This window comes from Sander lucioperca, chromosome 19 (genome assembly GCF_008315115.2).
Source record: "Sander lucioperca isolate FBNREF2018 chromosome 19, SLUC_FBN_1.2, whole genome shotgun sequence".
In the NCBI taxonomy this organism is placed as follows: Eukaryota; Metazoa; Chordata; class Actinopteri; order Perciformes; family Percidae; genus Sander; species Sander lucioperca.
Genome location: NC_050191.1, coordinates 18805171 through 18815170, shown reverse-complemented (window position 1 = coordinate 18815170; position 10000 = coordinate 18805171). Strand labels below are relative to the sequence as shown.

General features: G+C 40.7%; 1 long non-coding RNA gene across 1 annotated transcript; it reads left to right on the top strand.

Moving 5' to 3' along the window:
- The first annotated feature begins 3275 nt into the window (after positions 1–3275).
- On the top strand, positions 3276–4482 carry LOC118493900. Its single transcript, XR_004895962.1, has 2 exons — positions 3276–3528; positions 3828–4482. It is a non-coding gene; the product is annotated as an uncharacterized LOC118493900 (long non-coding RNA).
- The last annotated feature ends 5518 nt before the right edge of the window (positions 4483–10000 follow it).

Here is a 10000-nt window from a genome sequence, read left to right as displayed (position 1 = left end):
AGAGATACAATGAATGAATGAATCATTTTATTATTGTGTCAACATAAATTAAACAAATAAACCTTCTTGTCTTTTTTGCCATGCTTTTGAGGCAAAAGTCGCCAACTTATATCCATTAATCTAAACAACATTATATGCAAATGTTTTGGATCTTTTGATTGTTAATACTGCTTAAATTATCACAAAGGCCATTCCAAGATGCCTCTATGACTTGACTTCCTTCCTCAATTAAGGAAGGATGATTAAAAACCCAGTGATGTAAGAAAAAAAACAGGGTCAGGGAGAAGTAGTAGCACATGTGCTGTGTACAACCAAAACCCCAGAATCCAGCTGAGCGAGAACAGGCGAGAGTTTCCTAACACCGCGGCGAGTCCTGACACGATGCCTGATCGTGACACTCAGCCGGGGATGGGATCGCGGAACAGGGAGTGAGACTAGACCCAGAAAAACGGGATTCCACTCTCACTCCCTGCTCACGGGGCAACATACCTCTCCCCAGAGTTTCCCACGAGAAAATCCTCCGGCGTTTTTCGGTCTAGGTAGAAGCAAGAAAAAAAAGAGAGACCGGGAGATGGATATATAGATAGATTATAAATGGAGCAGCATGGGAAGACTAGGGGCATGTTTTGTTGTATTACAGGGGTGGGTGGGGTGAGGTTCTGACAGCAGACACACACTCAGAGGGATTAGGTGTGAGCTTCATGAGAAAAACCACTAGATAAGCATCAGCTGGCCATCTCTGGACCACAAGGTTTTCATAACTGTCTACTAAGTTGTGTTCAGCTTGGAGACAGGCACTTAATAGCCCAGTGGATTTATCAAGATGTCAGGGTGAGAAGCCAGGAGAACACCTGAGTCAACGTGAGTGGTTAAATACACCTTTAAAGCTCTTTACCATGTAGACAAACAAATACAAACATATATGTACAATATGCCAGGGCGTGGTTCATTCTCCTGCCAATTGCATCTCATGTTACCCACTAATGTAGCAGGAATTGCCGGTGATGTGACTTTTTTTTATGTCTGCTCTTTTCTTTCCTTCCTTCTCCCAACGCCTCCATCCATCCCTCGGTGCCTTTGTTGGGAGGATGAAGTCATAGCTGTCAAACCTGTTCTTTGTCTTCATTTCAGACGGATCTGGAGGGATTTCTTTCCTTCACCACCTCTTCCTGCTCTTTTAAGGAACATACTGGGGAATTATTATGAGCAAGTCGATTATTAGACCTTTAATCCCTGTATATGTATGTATACTGTGTATGCCACATCATTAAGTACATACTCTAAGGGTTGAGTTCAAGCTGGTGTTGACTCAGCTGAGATGCCCTCAAACCAGGCTACTGACTGACCTTTGACCTCAGAACATTGAAACATTCAAGTCCTTGCTGAAGACCCATTACTATGCTTTGGCTTTCAAATCAAGTTGAGCTTTGATATCTTGACCTTGTTGTTGTGCTGTTGGTTATTTTGTATTGTATACTGTGTATTGTTTGTGTATATTATCTCTTTGATTTTGAACTTTGTTAAGCACTTTGGTCAACTATGGTTGTTTTTAAACGTGCTATATAAATAAAATTGAACTGAACTGAACTGAACTACCTACTCAGGGAGCAACTAAAACAAGAACTTTACATACAACAAAAACATTATTTACTCTTAACTATTTTCGCTGCATGTGGAATAATGTGCAATTAGGTTTACCAAAAAGGTATTCTATAAAAAATAATTAAAGTGTAACATTGTTGTTGTAGTTTTGTACAGCAGGGTTGGTAATGTTGAAAAGCTAGCAAGATTTGAAAGTAGCATCTCATCTAACCCCTCCCCTTCCCTCGGGGTTCACCCCAAAATAGTCAAGATGGAGTCTTTTAACTATTTTTTTTACTTTTGGGTACTTTTATCTGTAACAATGCATCATATTTTAGAAGCTGCTCTTTTATTTTGGATGAAACAATATACCTGTCAAATAAATGTAGTGGAGTAGAAGTATAAAGTAGCACAAATGAAAATACTAGAGTAAAGTACCTCATAATTGCACTTAAGTACAGTTCTTAAAGTAAATGCTACTGTCACCACTTAATTGTTTTTAAAAAGGTTAATGAAATCGTAAGACATCACATTTTATTTACTTACTCACTAAAGGGAAAATGTGTCTCCTAGCCAAGAAGAATTTTTCCATTGTAGGGCTGACTCACTCTTTGCATCTTATTTGCATAGTTTTGCATTCTACCCTGTTGCTTGCCAAGTTATCCATTCAGCTGTATTTGTAAAATGTTGTGCTTTTCTGCGTGTGCCTGAAGGTACTACATTTTGATATGATGTAAATCTCAAACTAAGATTTTTAAATGGTGGTACCTTCTCCTCCCTCGGACGGACAGCTTGTGGTAAAGTCATTGCGAACCTGAGGCTTACAGTAAAGGATCTTTGTTGTTATTGCTGTTTCATCTCTTGTGCAAACACAAGCAAAAGAACCTTTTAGGCGTTTGCACAGCTACATCCTGTTCCAGAGAATCCCCCCCCACACACACACAGATACACCCCTACCACAGCATGTACAGTAAACACCCCGAAAGGACAAAACCATACGTTTACATAGCGCTTATGTTTAGCAACAGGGGCCAGATAGATGTTGTCTCAGGGTCCGGCTACTGTGGGGAGCTTCTTTACCTTTAGAGTTACCAGAAGAAGAAAAAAAGATTTGTGCTGTAGTGGTTTGTTATTTTTAGGAATGAAGAACCCAATTTAATTTGAATAACTGCATTGTGCGTGTTATGAATGTAGGACCAACAAAAACATCCCTAAGGTATTGTATAATGTCCAATTAATGTGCAATAACTCTGCATCTGACCTGACATGTCTTCCTTAGAATCTTCTCTTGTCAAAATGCTGAACTATTATTATATTACAAAGTCAGTATAATACAAATACTACAAAGACCGGGTGTTCTGACTCAGTCCACAGATGTAAATTCAACTTTTTGAAGCTACTTCACATTAATACTCATCCAGCGGTGACTGCTTGCTTTGTAACTGTATAAAATATAAACCAATACGATGCACTCATTTACATATGTAGCATTGAAACAACCAAAAATGCATGCCAACTGCATGGATGGCAGCAAATTTATCTTAATGGTGAAATTGATGGGAAAATGTAGTAGATTCTCCCTGATAGGCCCAAGTGTTGGCGAGCACCTGTCGTGCTCATGATGATTATTAATTGAGACTTTAACGACAAAAAGAAATTTTGTGAATTAAACGTCCACTGCTGCTTCCAGTGCCACCAGCTGTCTATTGAAATGTGCACTACATTTGGATGGAAGCTTGATAGAAAGAGAACAGAAAACACTCCTCTTTGAGATCATTTATTTTCAACTCCAGTGATGGCACAATTTCTCTCTTATAGACCAGGTGCCAAATATGAATCAATGTTACTGTAATAGTGTCATTTCTGAATGAAGCCATGACGGACATTTCTGTTTTTTTTATATTAGAAAAAAGTGCAGATGTTTCATTCAGTTGGAGGATGATCAAGGTAAGAAACTGACTTTTAAAGAATGTTAAAGACAGATTTTTTACGCTAAAGGGAACTATACAGAGTGGTAGCCACATGACTACCATTCATGAACGTAGGATCTTTTGTCACGATTATAACTTCAGCAATAACTTCCTCGTGACACAATCCTATCATGTTTCTGATGAAGTGTTAACACTACGCTAAGTGCTGGTTCAACATGTGTATACTGTGAGTGTTTAACTTATCACGGGGTGGTGCATGTTCAAACTCGTCCAGGATTCACAGAAAAGACAACACAGTGTTTGTGTGTATTACAGAGAAACAGATACAGAGAGAGAAGAAGAGGAGGTACTCATCCATCTTACTGTAATGAGCACTTACCCATGTTCCTCAAGCGTAAGGAACTTACATGTTCCTTACGCTTATGATGTTTTGCCTTTATGTTTCTTTCTTCTTAGGCCTCCTTCTTTTGGTACCTGTTAGTCCTGCAGAGCGAGTAATGGCCAACTAGCTAACAGTTCCATCAATCACACCTTGTGATCATCTCTGCACTTATTGTAAACCCTACACACATCTTCAACTTCACAACTTGCCCTCACACACATCCTGTACTTACTGAAATGTGTAAAGAAGAGCATCTGAAGGGGCCCTGTTGCTGTGACACATACTCACAGTCTTTTTTGACTCTAACCCATTTCCAAGTGCCCTACGACACATGCCCACACACTTTTTGTATGTGCAAGTGCCTTGTGTATGTGTGTGTGTGTGTGTGTGTGTGTGTGTGTGTGTGTGTGTGTGTGTGTTATCAAGGCCCTGTGTTTCCTGTTTTGCAATCCTCACCATGTCCTCCCAGAAAACGTCTGCCGCTGGCTGATTCAGGAACAGCCGGTTTTCTCTGCCCCCCCTTCGGAGAGGGCATTCAACACTAAGGCATCTGCAGCCTCCATTTGTTTAAATAAAAATCTCATATCATAAAGCTTTTACATATGGTTTTATGTTACTGTGCCTTTCTTCTGGCAATAACCACAGTTATTATGATCCAAACCCTTACAAATGATCCAGTATAACTTGATTTTAGGCTGCAATAACTTCCAAAGCTGAGCTCAAAAAGACGTGTTAAAGCGTAACTCTCGCCAAAATGCAACCTAGGGTCTTTTTGTGAATGTATCCGAGTCAAACTTTCGTTTCAAAGCATATTTAGGACGGAAGCTCCACTTTTAAATTGTACCGTATTTTTGTTTTTCGGTCAAATGGCCTTTTGAATGGGAGTAATAGGGGCACTTTTATGCTAGCCTCAAAATAGCTATTTTTAAAACACTAAGAAGGCTCGACACAACATGAAACTTTGCTCGAAGTATCACCAGGGGCTCTATACATGAACTACACCGGTGCACAAGGGATATACTAAATCTGTGGCTACTTGTTTTGATATTGACTCATTTTGACTGCCGAGGTGGTAGCGGCCGGAAACAACAAGAGCTATGGTGAGTTGTTCAAAACCTTTCTTTTTAGTAAACTCTGGGTACACAAACAATGTTGTCAATGCTTTCATTAAAGTGTAGAGACCCTGGTGATACTTCGAGCAAAGTTTCATGTTGTGTCGAGCCTTCTTAGTGTTTTAAAAATAGCTATTTTGAGGTTAGCATAAAAGTGCCCCTATTACTCCCATTCAAAAGGCCATATGACCGAAAAACGAAAATACGGTAAATCTTAAAAGTGGCGTTTCCGTCCTAAATATGCTTTTAAACGAAAGTTTGACTCGGGTACATTCACAAAAAGACCCTAGGTTGCATTTTGGTGAGAGTTACGCTTTAAGGCAGAAAAGGAAGCAAATTTTAGATGCAATTCATTGTCCGCAGAGCACTTCCCCCCTTAGTTATATGCAGTTTATAATGATACCGGTGGTGGATTTACCTCTCTGAATGATTAGTAATTTTTGAAGCAATGGGTCCTTGATTGCACACAGAGGTAGACAAAAACATGCTTTTCATTTTTAGCTGTCAACTTTTGATTTATGCCGGCTGTATTGACTTGAACTGTCAGTGACCAATTTTACCAACTTTTGTTCTAACCTTTTTTGACTGTTTAGCTTACATACTTTTTCACATTTTATGTTTTCACTTTTAACATACAAGAAAATAGGCTTATAGGATGAGGACTTACCAATATTTGATTACGGCTATCTCAGTTAACGTTGCTGAAGTGTAAACTTCCAAAAAACCAAAAGAGCAGGACAGAGCTGCTAACGTTAGCCTAAGCTCTGATAGCGTCCAGGACCGCTTTGCAAATGGGGGAAACACAATGTGGATGTTTGCTTGTTGTGGATGGGGAGTTCCTGGTGCGTTCTGAGCTATACACTAGCTATAGCCAATGTTTTTACATTGGCAGTACATACGGTTCTGGTCAAATTTGTGACACGTGAGAACAATTAGCTCTCTGTTGTGTTTGAACTCACCTTAAGTTTGGTTGTGGGCAAGTATTCAGTATTATTCCTTTCTTTATTTGAATGAAAAAGTCTCGTTATCATTATGCTGTATCGGCAAAAATGCAAATTTTCAAGTTTCAAAAAGTTTCAAGAGTTGGACACAGCGTGGGTGTTAAGAGTGGTTATCTTATTATATATTGCAGGTGAAAGATTTGAGAGAAATACATTGTAACGTCAAAGGCTCTTGGGTGATAAAATTGCATGACACCAGGTTATCTACCTGGATCCACCTGTGCATGTGTGTGAGTGTGACTGTTTGTGTGTGTGTGTGTGTGTGTGTGTGTGTGTGTGTGTGTGTGTGTGTGTGTGTGTTTGCTTATGAAAAACCCCTCCTCGCCCTGCAACAATCTGTCCAGAGAGCTGTGCACCTGCACTTTACAACTCTCCTGATTAACGTGCCAACAATAACACTTAAGACAACTGTGTCAGATCAAATACCTATACGGGTTGCTACTGTTACATGTAGCGGGGGCGAGGGGTGGGGGTGGGGGGGGGGGGTGGGGGGGGGGTTCACGTCCATATTTATTACTACCATTTTGTCTCTTATAGTGAATAATCAATTTATCTAAGGCCATGCCGATTGGGGTGTTTTCCCCTGGAGGCAGGTGTGCCTGTTTGCATATGTGTGAGTGTGAGAGAGCGACTCTGCAGCCGGGAGTTCCCCTGAGGTATGTAATTCACAACTTTCACTTATCAATACTGCACAATGATGGATGACTAAAATGACTATGTAAGATTCATATTCTTCATACAGTCAAACAGCAAGTAAGGGATTCCCAGTATAACAACAAACACTATACCCTCAGTGTGCCTGTCTGTAAAATGAGTGATACTTCTAAATTAGCATTACGTAATAGCACGGCTGGACCAGCACAGGGCCTCTAAGTGTGGCCATGGGTATGTGCTGGGGATAAGTTTAATTGGAGTCAAAGAGAGGTACCTACTGTGGTCAGATACTCTCTATATATGTGTGTATAGTTGTGTAGTCCAGATTGGTGGAGTTGTGCACTTTATCTTATCATACCCACAAAAGAATGGGTGCTCTTTTACTGAAAAATCAAAGTGATAAAGGTCAAAGCAGCAACATGATGTCACAAAAAATGTTAGTCATATGCATTGTCTGTAGAGTGAAAAAAGAACGACAGATGCAGCATTTCCACTGCATGGTACGGCACGACTCTAGTGAAGTCAAGTCGACACGCTCAGAATTGTGGCTAGTAACTAGTACTTTTGGTATCAACTCAGTCAAGGTTTCAAGCAAGCTGAGCCAACACTAAAAGGTGGAGTTAAAACTCTGCAGACCACTGATTGGTCAGAGAGAATCGGCACTAGCCTGAGACGGGAAGTCCTGCACAAACCCGCCATTTTTAAATCGTCAATATCGACTGCAATTTTTGTATTTACTAGACCCAGATTTTAAAAAGCGCAGTACAACTGACAAAGTGCAGACTGTTTTGAGAAAAGGACCTGCTACCAAAAGTGAGTTGAGTCTAGTCGAGTCGAACCATGCAGTGGAAATTAGGCAATAGGTGGTTGCAGCCGTGGATAATTTGGGTGTGAAGGCCTCAGGTGTTTGTATCAGTGATGCTGACGACGAGAAAGAACACTACACTCAGAGTTCCAAGAAGAAAAGAATAAAACATTTGTTTCAGCACCACAGCCTTTGTTAATGAAGAACAAATCCCCCCCAGTGTTTTTCCGTTATATACATTTTGCAGCAGTGGCCCGCTAATACACTATGCACACATTGAGCTAGCTAAATTTGAAAATGCAGAGTATGTGTTCACACTAGTGTTTCCAGGTTGTGTTCATAAAGACAAATGGCTAAATCCTTTCTTCTTCATGCTCTGTTGGTCAGTAATCAACGAAACTACTGTACATATTTTTCTGTTTCTGCTTACAATCATGATCATCAAGATCATGGCTCATAAATAGTACCTTTTACCAGGAACACATTACTTCCTGTGCTGCTGTGTAGATATGTCAATTAAGATAACTATTTTGAGATTGTGATGTAGTCTAACAAATTTTAACATAAATTCAGATTACGCCATTGTTTTCCAAAAGCACTGATTTCCCCATCCACACGAAAACACAGGACCCCAGTTTTCAAAATGTTCTGCTCTCAAGAGTTTTTGATAGTCTCCATTTGTCTGAAATCCGCCAGTGTAGTGTGGACGGAAAAGCCGAAATGAAAGAAAAGGATACATTTTTAACCTTAGGTGACAAAATGTACACTAACATTTGTCTTCCTTTCTTAACTTGGCCCTTGTGTGGCCCACAAAAAGGATGTGATGTCACAGTTGGGATTGTAATACAAAAATATTGAGCAGAGCAATCCCAAACTCTAAACAGTCTGTGAGACAGGTGGTGCAGTTCATATAGAGTAATATTGTACTAAACAGGGTACATGCTAGAATAATAACTTCTCTATTTCCAAACAATGCATGAGTGTTTCTATTGGCCGAACACAGTTAAACAAAAGTGAACTCTGTAGCTGGCTGGAGATTGCAGGGATACAGGAAATGTGTAATGGAAGTGAATGAGAGAATTCATTCGCATCGAAGATGAGTACATAGACACTAAAGGTGAATATTCACCTTTAGTGTCTATGTACTCATCTTCAGGTTGGCCCTCTGTGACCGTAAAACAGCAATGTTCAATTTAAGGGGATCACTGAGGTTAAAACTGCCAATTAAAAAGGCAAAAGTCCTCTTGTTAAAGTGCCCATATTATGAAAAAAAATCACTTTTTCTGGGATTTAGGGTGTTATTTTGTGTCTCTGGTGCTTCCACACGCATACAAACTTGGAAAAAAAAAACATCCATGCTGTTTTGAGTGAGATACGGGTTTCTGAATGTGTCCTGCCTTCAGTCTCTGGGTAAGCTGTTCAAAATCTGCAGGGTTTTCTAAGTCACTAGCCGAAACGAGGGGGCTAAACCATGCTAGCGGTTAGTCCCCTCGTTCTCAATAGCAAAACACTGCTACAACACACACAAGTTCACCATAATCTACAAAAGAACTACTTACATGTCCCTCTTCTGCAGGTATTCCACGCAAAGTTGGAAGTGCACCCTCATTTAGAAGAAGTCTCCCGGTTAATCCTGCCTTGTACTGACTGCAGTTAGAGAAACAGCTAGCTAGCAATGGTGAGCCTTACCTAGCTACTGCGCATTAGAGTGCGGATCGGGCCGCATTTTTCTGTCTGAGCCCGGCCGGGTCCGACAAAGCAGTAACCGAGCCCGGCCCGAGCCCGACAGGCATTAAGATATTTATGTCCGAGCCTGACCCGAGCCTGACACAGTTAAAATCTCATTTTTTTTCTCATACTAATGACACATGTAGGCTACGTTTGTTTGTGTGGAAAGCCCGCTTTTATTAAGCAACTGTAGGAAGGCATTCGGAAATGTCTACAGATGAGCACATCAGCGCACACGGGGCAACAAGCGCACGTTAATAAGCGGTTTTAAATTTAAAATGTTCAATGCCTTATCGTGCTGATGTGACTGAGCCCGACCCGAACCCGAACATCATTTCTAAATATCTGTCCGAACCCGGCCCGTCGGGTACCGCCGGGTCCTGACGGGTCCTGACGGGCTCGGTTCGGGTATCCATCCTCTACTGCGCATGTGCAAATCCCAACAAAGATGGTACAGAAGTAGGATGTCTCACTCTGTAGCTAAAATAGAGACCTGAACACACAGGGTGAAAAGAGGAGCTGCAGCAATGTGCAGTACAACATAAATATGGTGTTTTTTGATAATTAAACCATGTAAACCTATTCTGGTACAACCTCAAAATACAATTATGAACCTGAAAATGAGCATAATATGGCCACTTTAAATACAAACCGATAACAATAAAAGAGGACTTTGTCCCAAACATTTTGTCCATTGGTCTGCTCTCTCTATGAGATTGGAGGCAGCCATGCTGTGCGGTGTTGTGTTTGTTGTTATGGTACAGAGGTGATCCCTCATGTCTCTCTCAGTGAGCAGCTGTCACTCC